This window comes from Neopsephotus bourkii, unplaced genomic scaffold (assembly GCF_033783945.1).
Source record: "Neopsephotus bourkii isolate Nb327-2 ecotype Australia unplaced genomic scaffold, CSIRO-AGI_Nbou_v1 NB_1183, whole genome shotgun sequence".
NCBI classification, from domain to species: Eukaryota; Metazoa; Chordata; class Aves; order Psittaciformes; family Psittacidae; genus Neopsephotus; species Neopsephotus bourkii.
The window spans coordinates 4530390-4546672 of record NW_026901668.1 but is presented as its reverse complement, the minus strand read 5'-3'; the positions used below and the strand labels follow the sequence as shown (position 1 = coordinate 4546672).

The 16283-nt window shown below is 41.7% G+C and overlaps 1 protein-coding gene across 5 annotated transcripts in view; it reads left to right on the top strand.

Moving 5' to 3' along the window:
• Positions 1–1288: 1288 nt before the first annotated feature.
• ADIPOR2 (adiponectin receptor 2) overlaps positions 1289–16283 on the top strand; it is a 45620-nt gene continuing 30625 nt past the window's right edge. The window contains exon 1 of one of the 5 annotated variants that reach the window (XM_061363999.1): positions 1289–1424. The gene's annotated coding sequence lies outside the window, so the exon portion shown is untranslated. Of the gene's footprint in view, positions 1425–6964; positions 7120–11366; positions 11390–16283 lie in introns of those variants that run through there. The other 4 variants (XM_061364000.1, XM_061363998.1, XM_061364002.1 and 1 more) reach the window with 4 other exon arrangements.

The window sequence follows — 16283 nt, the reverse complement described above, 5'->3', positions numbered from 1 at the left end:
TTTAATGAATGCGTGAGGTGGGGCACATCTTAAAGGAGACAATAAGGAAACAGTTTTATAAACAGTTTTAAGAAATGGGCAGGATATATTTAGTGTTGATGGGTACTAGGGATTGAAATATTTCATATATTAAATTATAAGGATAATTGTGCTTCTATTAACTATCTTGTTCACAGCTACCAGTTTGGGCTAAAATTTCTCTGTGGGTACAAGTGTATGGATCAGAACGTGGCTCAGCAAAGCACTGAAGTGCATAGAGCCACACATATTACAGACAGATCCTCCCGGCTCATCCAATTGCTCTCCTTGGCAATTGTTAAGATTGTCTTCTAATAGGACACTGTTCTCTCAGTGTTTTGACTTGTCTCAGTGTACAACTTGCAGGCACAGGCTTTCCACCGTTTCCCCCCAGGATGCAATCTTGGAGGCTGGAATCTCCACCTCATGTGTTTTTTCCTGCTACTCTGCTGACACTTCCATTACTCAACAGAGTACCTTCTCGTTCTCCTTGGTGTTTGTTCCCTATCCGTGCCCCTACACCAGACAGAGGTGTTTGGGCGCTGTCACACACAACAGGCTTCCCAGATGCCTCCAACGACATGAGGACTGACATCGTTTTCATTATCGTTGCGGTGTTGCGCTGGCTGTGGCTTCCCTACCTACCCCGTGCCATGCCGAGGAGCACACCGGCAGGTCCCAAGCGTTAAACCTTCATCTAGGGGAGCCTCCTCCCCTTTCAGCAGGACCCACGGCTGCTGCAGTGCCCGCGGGGGACGCTTTCCCCCCTTCCCCAGTGAGTTTCAGAGTGTTTCTCTCAGCCTGGACTACTCTGAACCGTCACCAGGAGTACCCCTTTCCGTCAAGGAAGGGCTGTGTGGCCTGGGGTTTCCTGTGACACTGCTGTCCACGGGAGCGCCCCGCCACCCGGAACCTGCCGCTGTGGACAGGCGGCTCCGCCATCCTCCGACCTAGCACCGCTGCCCCGTGAAGCAGAACACACCCCAACACCGGCCCTGCCCTTCCTGAGGGGCCACAGGCGCCCCTCCCACCAATCACCCCTACAACGGCCCTCGCAAACGTCATTCGCTCCCTCAGCCAATCAGAGCCAGCGTCCTCCCCACCCCGCCTCTCCGCGGCCTGCGCGATCCTGCGCCTGCGCAGTGCGGAGGCCTCTCCCTGCCCTTCTGACTACATTCCCCGGGATGCAGCCGCGCTCGCTGCGTTCCGTTCCCCGGCGCCGTACGCATGTGCGGTAGGGCGGCTCGCATTGGCGGCGGCGGCCTCGTGCGATTATGACGCTGTAGAGCAAGGAGGAGGTGACTGGGCCGGGGAGGCGGTGGCAGCGGTGGCCGCAGGAGGGGGGCGGCGCGGGGCGGCTGGCAGCACCTCGCGGGCGCCGGCCGTTGCCAGGTGAGTGCCCGTGGGTGGCCAGTGCGCCCTTACTCCTCACCGGAGGGGCTCCGCGGCCTGGCCGCTGCCTGCGGGGACGGGGGTCTCTGGCCAGGGCCGGGCGTCCGACCGCTTGGCGGGGCGGCGAGGAGGAGCCTCCGTGGCGGGATGGAGGCGGGGGGCAGCCTCGTTCTCTTCCGCCGCTCCCCGGGAACGGCGACGGGGCGGGGATCGGGGCAGCGGCCGGGGCCGAATGTGCTAGCACGGCGGGGAGCTGGCGCTGCGGGCTGTTGGCCGGGGGCAGGAGGGAGCCAGGCTTGCGGTCAGGGTGTTTGCTTAGGGGCACCAAATAGCGCTTGGAAGTGCTCTGCTGGAGGAGGCTTTGAGCCGGCGAAGCACCCTAAGTGGGTCAAGAGCGCTGTAAGTGGGCCTTGTTCGTATCCTTCTGTACACTTGTTGCTTGTTAGAACAGGGAAGGCTGCTGCTACTCCTAAAAATCTCGTTACAGAGAGGCCATAAAAATAAGCACTCGTTTGCTTGCCCAGTAAAGTAGCCTTACATTGCCCCTGCAGAGTGCTCCCTGTGTGTTTAGTGTTTATGGATACATACACATAAACACAGTGTTATCAACAATGGATAATATAAATATTCAGGACCAGTGTAACCATAAACTCGGATATTCCCATGTGACAGTTAAATAAGCTTTTTAAAAAGTTTATTTATGTGTGTGTGTTTTTAGTGATGTTTTATTTGTTTGGGTTTTTTTTCACTGAGAGAGTCAGGTGTTCATCTCTCCTTTGCTTAGGATGAGCAACAAAGATGTTGAAACACGGTAATCGAGTAGAAGACAAAGAAGATATGACAGCTGTTGTTCTTGCTGAGCTTTTTAGGCGGTGTTGGCTTCTTTTTGTCTTAACCATACAAGTCAGTTGATTTAGTGGCTTTAGTAGATACGTGTGTGGCATTTGTTTAAGAAAACCATTAATATTAAATTACAACTTTTTTGAAATACAGGCTTTGTCACTTTGTGTACATAAACTAGCGTGTGCACCTGTTACATAGCAGAAAAGCTTTTGGCTATTACTCCTTATTTAACGGTACATTTTGTTCTTAGTGCAGCACTAAAGTTCTTCAAGCAGTTGAATTGTCTGGTGTATCACAACTGTGTTGCGTATTTTTTAAAAGTGGGCCAGATCTTGTAAAATTGGCCAGGTCCTCTGGGCAAACCCTTCTGGGCAAAACCTGGTTTTCAAGAGCTGAGGTCTTCATGTGTAATATAAACTCTTTTTTTCACTCCCTTGCTGTAGCTAGTGTCAGGGAGTATTAAATTCCTGGTTCATTCCCAGCTCTGGCCTTCACAGATCTGTTGTGGAAGCCCGGGAAGAGCTGACAGTCCTTTCTCTCAATATTCAGTTTCTCGGCTTTCAGAGGCCTTTCTGTAGTATTTCAGCTGCCAAGTGCTTGCTTTCTACAGACCTTTGATGACACTACTTCAGATTTGATGATAAACTGCTGTAACAGCAGGCAATATGGTTATGATCGACACAAGTAGATGTTGTGTCATGGAATTATGGGCACAGCATGGTCATAAGACACAGCCTGTTTTCCTTGTTATCCTCAGCTATGAGCTAATATTGTTTATACAGAAAAGGAAGTGATTGTGTTCTGGGTTTGTTTTCCTGTAGGGGTACTAGCTAGTTCCAGCTATGAAGATTTTATGCTGTGGCTCTTATGCAATAGGGATAACTTATTATGTGTAAGCTTCATCTGTACTGTGACACTTAATCCTAACACACACTCACAGTCTTCATATAGTAGGAAACCTGAAAGAAGTTCATTTGTTATGTTGGAAGAGTAAGATTAGTTGATCAAATGTGGAAATGATTTGCTTGTCTAAACTGACAGTTGAATATGGCTGAGCAGGCCTGTGGATAAGGTTGTTGGCAGCTTTGTGGTAAAGTTGCTCATGTGGAGAACTGAATTGGAATTGGTAATGGTGGAGTTCAATCCAGGTTTTCAAAATTATGCTTTTTGAGTATAAATCAGGTACAAAAAACTGATCTGGTATGAAGGACAGGAGTGCATTTCCGGCATACTTTAACAAAGCTTTTCATGGTGAAAATTCCTTCAATGGATTCTTATCTATTAGATGTATCTTCTCAAACATAAAAATGAAATGTGATGAATATAGGAGCTTAAATTGTATGAGGTTTTCAGGAGAGCCAGACATAAACAAAGGACTCTCCCTCACCCCAGTCTCTGCACAGATGGAATTGTATCAGTGCTATTGAACTGGTGGCATTACTACTGGTTTGGTCAAGTAACTAGTGAGTGGTGGTTTGGCAGTGTGGGTTAGATTAAGAATTGAAGCCCGACTCTCAGATACAGGATTAAAAACCTGGAGTTTGCAAAGCTCTAGGTGAGAGTTTTCTGTTGATTTGTCATGAACGAGAATTAATGGGAATTGGCAGGGCATGTAATGCCAGTGACTTTAATGCTTGGGTCTCTGCTGTTATCTTATGTCTTCAGTTGCATATTCAAGGAGCTGTGTCAAGCATTCATGTACAAAACATGCTCAAATATTAGGCTCTCAACATTTTGCAATTGTTACGCGTTTCTGTTTGTGTAACTGTGCTGTCCAAGACGCTGTGCAAAGAAACAAGGCTTGCTTTCGTCAGTGGAGATGCTGTCTGTGCATGAGGAAAATCTTGATAAGGAAGCTTCAGGAGGTCGTTGGATTATTATGCCATCAGCAATTCAAATGCTTAAGTGGAAGTAGTTCTGAAATGGAAATAGCAGTTTAGAGTATTTATGATTTGAAAGTGTCTGTGTCTGAGTCATTCTGTGAATTTTCTGGCAGACGGTGTTAGTAGATTTGAAAAGACATTGCACAAGATAATGGTATTGATTATGAAAAAGTATTTGGGACACTGTTTAAGGAGAAGACTATTTAAATTTATCATTTTCTGACAAAACTTATTTTAAATGCCTTATCTTTTTTACAAGACACTGTATTTCAGTTGATTGTGCTTAACATGGTGACTGTCTGCCTCTGCTTTTTAAAGCAATTTCTTTGTCAAGCCACGTTCAATATCAAAAATTAAGAATATGGAGGCAAACAAAGTACTAGTTAGGCTTCTTCAGATAACAGATTTTTGAAAACTTTTTTAACTTGTTTATTTGAATATGCTGCTACTACCAGAACATTTTATTTCTGAAGTAGGGTGCTGCATATCAGTATGTAAACTACTAAGAAGCATGAGGTGAATTGTTTTTACATAGTTCCTGTTGCAGTGCATTGAAAAGAAGGTCCTGGTGCCTTCTTTTTGGCAGAGCGATTCAGACTTTTATTATCAGGTAACTGTAAAACTGAGACGGAGTTTAATTTGCCCAGTGATTACAAATGTTTTCTAGAAAGCCTGTCTCAATAGTTTGACATAAAAATAAAATCTTTGTCCAGTGTGAAGATGAACCTTAAGGTTTCCTTTCAGGACACAGTAGCAATCTTTTTATATACAGAAGGCTGTTCACCATGTTACAATGTGGCAGCTGGTGTGGTGATAAGGAGCCAGCCTCTCTCAGGAAAGGAGGTGCCACAGTTTATGCTGCTGCTTGATTTGAGAAGTATCAAAGAACTTGAAGTGAGGAGGTGTTTGTAAAACTAAGGTGTTCAGAATTTTGAAGAGGAAATGTTACATGCCAAATTCCAATTTGCCTTCTGATTTAGCATAATTTTCAATTATAATTTCTTTGGAATTTTCAGAGCCTCATGGAAATATCTTTATCCTTCACTGTTTTTTGTTAAGTGGCATCTGTTTGAATTATGATATGGCCAGGGTAGGAAGAAAATTACTGTTCAGGTTTCATTTGGGTTTTTTATTTGTAGGTTAATGGTATCCTGAGAAGATGAAATATGTTGTAGGGCTGATGGGTATAAAGTAAGATGGCGGTTGTATTTGTTGTTGCATGTAGCCATGATTACTCTTGTATTCTAGAGTTACATATCTCTCTGCTGCTTTGTTAGTGGAGGAGAGAGTCTTTTTCTGGCCATGCAGCAGTGTTCTTCAGCCTCCTGTGTATATGTGTTGGTGAATGTTCTGGGACTTCTCAGGCCTGCCTTGTGGTTAAATTACTTGCAGAAAGTTGTCTTCAAAAGTATAGGTAAATAAAACGTTTACAGAACGTGTAATTGTCAGTGTAGAAAAATTTGCAGCATGGTTCAGATGGATTTCAGTAGCTGTGAAAATGCAATGAAGTCTGCTGGGATGTGCCAGCTGCTGCAGCTCTGTGAACAGGACTAATTAAGCCCTTGTGAGAGCAGAAAATAGTCAGGCACTATTTACAGGAAGAAAGTGTTGGAACAGGCAGAGCTGTAATCATTGGCTCTAAGGTGCCTTTAGACAGCAGTAAGCAGGAGACTGTACAATTTACTTGCAGAAGGGGCTGAAAGTCAAGTCCGAATACTTAAAATGGATATTGCAGTGTTCTGCCAGCAGATCAAAGTACATTGCACTTTATGTTAAGACCTGCTGCAGGAAAGGCTTTTTTTTTTTTGCCTTATTCTCTTCTTTCTGGCTGTATTTTCGCTCAAAATGGTTAGCATTCATGTTTCTTTGTCTAATGCTGAAAACCAAGCTTATACTAAATGTAGAAATCCTGTCATTACAACATTGCCTACATTTGGATACATCATGTAAATGTATAGCTGTCTTTGCCAACAATTTGTTTTTCTAAATATAGCTATGGTTGTTTGCATACATTCAAGATAAGGTGTGGCTAAGGCTGACTTTGATAAGTGTGCTAAAGCCATTTTTTGTATCTATTCATTCAATTTTCTTCCTTCTTCTCTTAATCAAATCAAATGCTCTTTTCCCCAACCTGTTTGGTTGCATCTGCTTAGAGGATTGCAGAGATTGACATTCCTTGTTTGAAGCCAAGGTCAATTGTGCTGATGTGTTTAGGCCTAGAGGATGACAATTTACATGCTACAGTTTTCATTAGGAGGTCAGTGGGTGTGTTAAGTAGTTCTACACCTTTTAGGGAAGGGTCATTTTGTTGGTAGGAACCCCTCGTGGATTTTTATATGTTTTAATGACAGCTGTCTGGTGAGTTTCCTGTTTTAGCTCCTTACTGATGGATGTTTATTGCTTCACTAGTATGATTTTCTCAAAATGTCATAAATTTGTGTTTGCAAATAAGGTGTTTATGGATATCTGAACAAACAGGCATGTTTTCTTTGTGTAATTCTGCACACTTTAATAAAGGCACTTGTGCTCTTTTGATTCCTTGTGCAAAATCATTGGTGAGTGATACTAGGTTTTGGAACCTGTTACCCTGAGAGGGACTTCAAGCCCACAAACATCTGCATGTTTCTGAGTTTTTGTAAAATGCAGAACTTCTGATGAAAATGGGGTAATTGAATTGAGCAGCAAAAGGTGCCTTCTGAGAGCAAATACTGCCTCTGGTTCCTTTAGCTAGTCTTTAACTCCTGCTTGTTCTAGATATATCTGTGTCTCCCAGTCTTGCAGTGGGAGCTGTTTTAAAAAGCCATTCAGTGGAAAGGTAAGTATAGCTGAGACTAGCCATATGGTCAGTTCTGAGAGTATTGGTAAGCCTTTACCTGCAGGGAAAGGGAGTTTAGCATTTGGAACAAGGAGGTGGATGGCTAGTAGGACTTGAGATGAAGAGCCACTGAACATGGATTTCAGCTTCTCTCAGCTGACAGTTTAGGTATGCTTCTGTTATGGAGAGTGCTGTACAGCATGTCCTAGCGGGCTGCTTCTGAGATTTAGTGCTTGTCATTCACTGGTGTAGACTGAAGGATGTACTTTTTCTGTTTTCCTTCCTAATCCTTTAATTTATGTCTTGATCTCCATGGCTGGTGGAATTTGTGGGCTTGTATTACTTAGACGAATACTAGTGCTGTAGAGACAAGTTAGTGGTGGTGAGAACTGGTAGTCTGGCATTATGGGAGGATACAACCAATTTGCTTGTGAAGAACAGTGTGCTTTGCAAATTGCTTTAGTTTAAGCAGTTATTTGTGTCTCTGTATTCCCTAGAACAGCATATACTTATAGCATTACAAGGCTGATAACAGCAATGTTCTGCTGTTCTCAATATTAATCTTTTGGGCAAATAATCTTTTGTTTTAACAGAACATGACTGTAGAAAGAAAAGGAAGAGCCTATTCATAACTTACTAAAGTAGTTATGTGACAAAGTGCCAACTGTTGGCTTTCTGCCTGCTATACCTTCAGTAGGGAACAAAATGGATTATTTTCTGAGGTGGGTGTCCCTAGAGTTGATAAAAGCATGACAAAGTCAACAGAAGCTTTACTTAGTGTTTTTCTGACCTTTATATAGTCCAGACTAAGAGAGGGATACTGAAAAAAAAGGCTTGTGTCCTGGTGATCATAACATCCATAGTTAAGTGCAACTGCTTTTTTACTTCCTATTTTGTGACTTTTTAATGAGTTTGGCAGCCATATGAATTCTGCAACGTTACAGAAATAGTTCAATAATGGATGTATTATAAAAATCCTTTTTACAAGCTTCATTAATGCATTGAAGGAAGTTGCTAGGTAGCTGAGACGTGATTTGTAAGGTATTTCTTAAGGGGTAATTTTCAAGTATGTTTTTGGTATAGAAGAGGAGCAAAAAAATTCTGACCACCTGATAATTATGAATTATTAATTTCACATCTGTGAATGATATAAAGGAATAGTTTTTGGTGGGCTTGTTTATTTGTTTTCCTCATTCTGTTTTTTTAGATCACCTTCCAGAAACACACTGTAATTTGTCAAAGCTTCCTTTTCTTCTTATTAGGATTTTTCATAGGTGTTCTGGTATTCTTATATCAGCTAAGACTGTAGAGATGGAAGATCAGTAATAAAACATTAAAACCTGCTGGATTACAAAAACCCAGTGCTAGGTTCAATAGGAGCTGACTTGATGCTAAAATAATTGAGAAGATGTGTATTGGTTTTAGCTACTGTATCTGTAAAGCTCTTGTAATTTGTCTTTGATCCTCTGGAGGCTAAAAGTAGGTTATTTCCTGTTTTTTTCTGTGAAGGCAAATTCAGAATTTCAGGTTAAGCTGGTCCTTGATAAGAGAGCGAGAGGCTGACCAAGTTTCACAGCACTTGCATAAATGATTCTTTCCAAAACGTCTAATTAGCACATGATGCTGTTGAAAATGCCAGTTATGTCAACTGATTTGGAAGGACTCCAGTGTATGGGTCAGTGTAGGGAAAGGGAGACGGTACTGAAAAATCTCAAATACTCCTACAAGAAATCTGGAGAGGCACTTTTTACAAGGGCAGGTAGTACTAGGATAAGATGGAATGACTTTAAACTGACAGAGGGCAAATTTAGATTAGACATTAGGAAAAAATTCTTCATTGTGAGAGTAGTGAGACACTGGTACAGGTTGCCCAGAGAAGCTGTGGCTGCCCCATCACTGACAGTGTTTAAGGCCAGGTTGGATGGGGCTTTGAGCAACCTGCTCTAGTGGAAGGTGTCCCTGACCATGGCAGTGGTTTGATCTAAGGTTTTTAAGGTCTCTTCTAACTGACACCATTCTATGACATAGCAGTTCAGCTCTGCATGACTGCCAGTAACCTAGGTCCGCTTTGGGTTTTGAGCAGCAGAGCCTTAAAATGCTATTGAAAAAGTGATACTAGATCTTCTCAGAAGGACATTGGTTTTTAATTTTTCCGTGTAAGCCCTTTCCAGCTGACTCTTTCTGTGTCAGTCATGCAGTTCAAATACCCCCTTGGTACACATCACAATAAAGTCATTGTGAGAAACAAAGCATGATCACAGAACCCATGACTGTTTTCTCTGAAAACTCATGTTTTGGCTCTATTTCAATAGTTCATTGTTTATGTTAGTGCCTCAGGGCTTGTCTGCCTGCAAGACTTACATGAATGTTTTGTGCAGTCTAAGGTCATCCTTGAAAAGGTATTGTTCCACATTCCTGTCCTTTTAGCAGTAAGTGTAATGTATACAATAGTTCTTGTAGTACCACCTGAAATCTTACTACCTTTTGAGAGGCTTTGGAGCTTAAAACTCCCTTAAAACTTGGTGCTCACTTCCTGGAGATCCTGTTCTGAGGGAGCAGAATATTTGAACACTTTCTTATTTCAAGCCAAAGGGACTCCTGAATGGAGTGGTATTCTAGGTAATGTCTTTGTAATCAATGAACAGTCTGTAAGGATATTCTTTGTTACAGCATTCAAAGTCACAGATAACAGTGTTGGTATTTGGGGTTAACCAAAGCATAGCTGCATAATTCCTATTGCAGAGTGACGTTTAGTCATGCTAATGATGGAGTATATGAGAATTACTGGCACTTAAAATTAATCACTAGGCAGACATAAAAAGGAAAGGTGTAGAATGTGTGCATTACTGCTGCTTGCATTGGAGACTGCTGCTTCAGGGGATGTGACAGGTAATAGACCTGTACCAGTATATTGTGCTCAAGGTGATCCAGTTGCTAACAAACTTGCAAGATGTGTATGCCAAACCTGCTTATCTCCAGTGATTGTCCAAACTGTCCTTACTCATCTTTGAACTTCTGATTTGATTGTGCTGAAAATCTTGGGTCATTTGGCTCTGATTCGATTGTGCTGAAAATCTTGGGTCATTTGGTAAGTTGTCTGAAGAATTGGTTATATTAGGAGGCATGTGGTCTGTTTGTGAAAACCAGTTCGGCTTTCTGTTGAAAATACTGATTAAGAAAGACATACAATTGGAAGGCTTTAAACTGTTTGATACAAGACTTTGTATAGAAATGTTACCAACACTTATTGTATATAATCTAATACTTGTAATGTTTGAGCCTGTTTTTCAGTCTTGTGTAATACTTGCAGTATGGGTGAAGTAGGTTGTATAACTTGCCAACCTTCCCCCCTCTACAGGAGTGCAATGAATGTCAGTTTGAAGCTGGCATGTGAGTGCTCTATGCTTTACAACTCCAGTGACACAGGATACCAAGATAAACTCTGCCTTCATTTAGTGAAACTTTCAGGCTTTAACAACATGCTATGGAAGTGGAGCAGAGAAAATGGAAATGGATTACAGGAAAAGGCTTCTGCATTCCTTGCTGTTTTCATGTTGTAATATTTATGTTGTAGAGGATCTCTCCCAGGCTCTGATTTCAAACTCCCAGGAGGACCAAAAGCAACATTGTATATGGTTTGACAAAAGTCCTTTCTGACTAACTTTAAGTGACCTGAGGCAGATTAACATGCGGATTAATGTATTTGGCAGTAATAAGTCAGTTTTAAGAAGTACAGAAGCAGAGATTTGTTTGGCAGAGAGTTTGAAAAATATGGTACCTGGAGTTACATTGAATATTTTATGGAGAATTATGTAGCTGAGATGGTTAAAAATTTCCCTGCTTTCCTTGGTTTTGTGCTGATGCATCTTTATACAACTTAGCTGCAACTATGTGGAGTTTTAGTTAAATTGTAGTTATCTTGGTGAGTGAGCCTAAAAAAATTAAAGCATTCTAATTTAAATGGAATGCATGCATTTTGTCATCCCCTTTAAATGTTTAACAGCTGCTGTATAGTACTCCAAGCATTCCTAACTCCCCACCCCCATCTGCATAAATTTATTACCTAGTTTTAAACTAACTTGGGTGTTGATTTCACATCCTTGTATGAATGTTGGACTTCAACCTTCCCGTGCTTGAATACAAATATCAAAAGTCCGCGACAAGCTTGATATGGGAGATCTGTGCTTCCTCATAGGTGGCACAGCTGTTTGTCAGAGGGCAGTAACAAATTGGAGACTAGCAATACTGGGTGTTTTGGGGAAATGTATTTTAGGGGTGAAGGTAAGTGCTGTTACTCCACAGGGAACATGCCAGATCTGTTTCGTTTGTTGTTTTAAGTTGTATTTCTCAGGACTGAGGCTAACAAGAAACCTGTATGTTTCTGAAATGAGGTGACAATGAAACAGGCTTGGTTTCCAGATTGGAATTGATAGTTCAGGTGAGTGCTACGTACCTGCATGAGAGTACAAACCAGTCAGAGGCAGGACTTGTATTACTCTTTTCCCCTTCAGGAGGGAAACTGTGGCAGTGTGTCTGGTAGGTTTGTTGTGTTTGTTTTGGAGGGGTGGCATGTATTTTCTTTTTTTCTTAAGCCTTTTCTCTTAGTGTTCTGACTTTGGCTGTGGAAATCAGTGACATCAGATTGCTGTGTGACAGTTTATTCATGGAACAAAGCAAAATTATAGTGGTTAACAGATCTTAACCTGACCTGTATGTAAGAACCAAAACTGGGACACACCGAGTGTTTTGATTTCCTTGAGTCTCTGGAAAAGGGCGAGTCATTCCATTGAAATTTGGAATTCCAGAATAGCTGTAACGTAAACCAGGCTGGGTCAAACTAGAAATCTCTTTGGCTCAGGATCCTGTATTTGTTGTGGAGCTGCTGCTTAAGCTTCTGCCCCATGAGACTCTCTGACCAACCTCTTGCATGCAGTCCAAGTATGCTGATTAATATCCACCCAGAATGCTTCCAAGCTGTGAAACATCTTTACGTTGTTGTGCTTCACTTGCTTAGTTTTCTTGCCCTTTGTTTCTCACCCATGCACAAAGTGACAAGGCCTCCCGCCTGAAGCAGAGGGACCAGGAAGCTCTGAGCTAGCTAGCGCTCAACAGGTTTTGTGTTTCACTGGGGGTAAGTTGATGGGTAGTGTGAGAGTTGTGCTATGGCTTTGTGTTGCGGTTCACTTCATGTATGACTTGCCACATGATAGAGATCCTGATGTGTATCTGCCAAATGTGCCCGGTTGCAGCACATCTTACTGAGGCTTTGACTGTGCTTTGTCCCTAATCTTTTTATTTATACCCTTTGAACCTGAAGCCTGGCCAAGTTGCAGGACCACCCACCGGTCCTAGCCAAGCTGGCTGTTCAAGGGAGAAGGAAGAAACTTGGCAAATGAGATTCTGTAAGCTGTAGAGTTCTTCTGTTTCTTTGTCGTTTTATGTGGATCGCTGGCCAGAGCATCTCTGAGTAGTGTCTGCTGGCTTCTTGAATGCCTCTGGGGAGTTATTGGGGTTCTTAGGGTGCTTTGTCTGGTGTCTCTGGGAAATTTTATATTTCAGCCCTCATCCTTTCTTCTGTGGGGTTTTTAATTTTGTCTCATAGTCATTTGACTTCTTTCCTGTTTTGTTTTCATTCATGAGGCTTCTTGGTGTCCTTCCTCAGAGAGGACTAAGGTTTAGGTAAGGATGCCCATCCCCTAAGGAAGAAGATAGCTTCTAAGCATAAGTATGCAAGCAGTATATGGCAGACATGCATTGGTATTTAGGAGCTTATAGAACTAGAGGTGGCTTTGTGTGCTCAACACCCCTTGTTGGGTTTATCCTGTGTGTTTGTCCAGTTTCCATGTGAATCCTCATCCTGTGGCAAGGAGTTCCAAGCTTTACCAGTTTCCTGTGTCACAACTTTTTTGTGTTTGTATTTTGTGTTGCTATCTATTCTGTGGCCTTACCTTGGTTGACAGGCAGTGCTTGGTATTTTCACTTTTCCCATTGTTTTGTTTGGTGCTGCAGATGCAAAGATTGGGAAACCCTGTGCTCTGTTGAAATCTTATTGCAATCTTGAGTGGTCAGCTCTGGTTATAAATAAAACTTGTTTGTGCTATTGCAAAGCAAATAATTTCTCAATTTAGCAAATATGTATAATGTGATGTAAAACTTGTGGACTGTTAACTACCTGGTACTACTAACATGGTAAATATAGATACAAGACTTTGTATTTCATAAATGCAAGGCATGTGTCACTCTGTACTCTTGTTTCCTTAGCTACAGCTGCTTGCTTGCCTACATAGGTCAGGGCTTGCCTGGTTATTTGGACAGGTCATTTGTCCTTCAGGACTTTACTTCTCCTCTCCTTCACTTCTCTCTAACGTAATACATTTGCTACACTGATTATTAATTTGTTAGGACTTAAAAATCTGTCGGTGTCTACTTTTTTCCTGCATGTCACGACTGTGCTGCCAGTACTGGAAGAACTTTTCATAATAGTATAACTGTGGATACTACAAGTAGATAATGCACTGTTTATGCTCTGTTTGTGTCTGACCCTTGTATAGAGTTCTCAGCTAGGTTTCCAAGTATATCTTTGGCGTACAGATTAGTGGTTGGCTCCTACATGTAGCACTCAGTCTCAACCAAGCATCTTGGCCTCTGTTTTTTACTCTTAGAGTGTGGATACTTATCAACTTGACCATATTTCCTTCCTGTTCTTAGGGTTCCTTAAATTGAATGTCTTCTGTAGTGTCTACAACTCCTTTCTGCAAACAGAAAGTGCAGTGACTGCTTAGTTCACTGTTTCTCTGTGTTTAGGTATTCATACATACATGCATGAAAGACTCTTTGATGAAAACATCATTGTCCAGGTCACCCTGGCACGAAGAATTCCCTCTGGAGAAAGAATGTGTTACAAGTTCAGACTGCCCGCTTAGTTGCTTTTCCTGGGACTGTTTAAGATATTGCTATTGTAATTTTCCTGTAATGTTTTAAAGACTAACATGACTAAATACAAAATGGGAGAAGGAATGAAGGACTCCATCCATGTTGTTACGTTCTTGTTTATGGGCAAAGAGGAAGCTTCCCTTGCACATTTGTCTGTGTCTATAAAAAGAAAAGACAAGGATTTAAAGTTGGTATAATTGAAATCTTAATGTTTCTGGCTCAAGAATCATTAGCCTAGACTCAGTTCTTAAAAATCAAGAGTATAGCAGTTGGACACAGTACTTAGTGGGAAAATGTTGCCAAATGCAGCTAATATTGTAACACTTTTTGGTTTCTGTCCTTTCCCTTGGAGTTACTTCTACCCTTTGCTTGTCCAAGCAAGTTTGTGCCCTATTTCTTATCCCACGCCTATACTTCTCTGCAGTGCATCCTGGCTCTTCACTTCTCTGGGCCTCTGTTGTCATACTAGGCCAGCATTTCTCAACATCATTGTAAATACCACTTTCTATGGAGGGTAAACTGAAGGTTATATCACACCAAAAAAGTGAAATGGATTAGCCATAGGCATCTAGTCAAGTAGAGAAGCTGTTGCCACAGCTGAGTAAAAGGCAGGTCAAGAAAAGTTGCTTGCTCTGTCAAAGGACAGAGCCGTAACCTCATGGTAATTTATGGTAATAGAGCAAGCCTGACAAGCCTCAGTGGGATGCAGAGTTTAAGGCCTATTGCTATCCCTGGTAGTGCTGTATTTACAGGGCAGCATGATTCTGATTTCATCCACAAATCCCTGCCTATCACTCAGGAGTCCAGGAAGGGTGTGGCAAACCTCCTTGTGATTCCAGGTTCCTGAGCAGGACTAGTGTAAGGGATCCTGGAGGCATCCTCTCTTTTCTGCTGTCTTATGCTTTGTGGTGACCTGTATAGGTCTGAAGGTAGCCAGCAGTGCTTTGTTATCATATGTAGGCATTGTACTTAGTGCAAGTGCTTCGCGCAGTAGTCTTGTGTTTCCTTTTGTGAATTTTATAATTATGGTAAATACTGTATTCTGTCTATGATAAAGGTGACCTGGATGTCTTAACTCCAACTTTTTCTGCTTTATGTGAGATTATGGTTTTATTCCCGTGTTGTAAGTTTAGGTTAGATATAAGGAAGAAGTTCTTTCCTGTGAGGGTGGTGAGGCATTGGAATGGGTTGCCCAAGGAAGTGGTAAAAGCTCCATCTCAGGCAGTATTCAAGGCCAGGCTGGACAGAGCCTTGGGCAACATCATCTAGAGTGAGGAGACCCTGCTCATGGCAGGGGGTTTGGAACTGGATGATCTTAAGGTCCTTTCCAGCCCTAAGTGTTATTATGTGGTTTTTATAAATATTGTAAATATTGTGTCTGTTTCCTTTGAAGACTTCTTTGCTTAGTCTCCTGTTGTCAATATCTCTTCTGTTGTGAGTTATCTAAATAGTTTTCCATGACAAAATAATCTTTGTTTTCCTTTAATGGTGTTGATTGTCATTCATCCAATGTTACAGCCAGTCCTCATCTTACCAAACAAGCAGTGTAGCTCTGGGTGTATTGCAATTACACGCTTCAAAGCAGGGACAGTATATTTTTCACTGAAAATATGTAGATGTGAAGGACTTGTTACTGCCACAGCTTATTTACAGCATTTTTTTAGGGTTTGGAGTTGGAAGAGACAAAGATTCTTCCCTCCCTCCCAGTGGCCATCTGAATAAGTCAATAAGTGATATTAAGTCATGGAAAATACCTAATATGTATATTCCCAAAATGCTTCCTGGTTACATGAAAATTAACTTGAAGCATGTTTATGGTCTTAAACTGTTTCAAACTTAAAATTTACACTAGCATAGCTACTGATTAGACTGCAGGCTGCAGCTATACTAGCAAAAACCTCCACAGGGAACACAGTTATACTAGCAAAAAGTGTTACGCCAAGATGTTAAAACAAAAACCCGCAAAATGTCTTTGCACATGTCTTGGTTTAGGTCCTGTATGTAGCTAAATCCCTACTTAAAGGGCTTGCATGTAGATGGGTAATAAATTCGGCTCTTCCGACTCTAGCAGTAACATCGGAGTATCACAGGTAGGCCATGAGTGTTTTCCCATACCTCATTAGTTACAGTACAGTAGAAAGTAAAAGATTAACTCTACATCAGTGATGTAATCTGATATGAGTGTTCTTGGTCTTTTCTCAGAATTTGAGATTATTTCAAACAATATTACCAGGAAAGAAATCTTTATCTGAAAGAGTAGCATTAAATGGTAGAGGAGACTAAAAGTTCACTTCAGCTTATTTCTTAACTCTTGATGATTATGTATTAGAAAACAAATTATTCTCTGGCTTTGTGTTAAGGAAGTGAACATACGTAGTTAATAAGTAGCTTCACCTGGT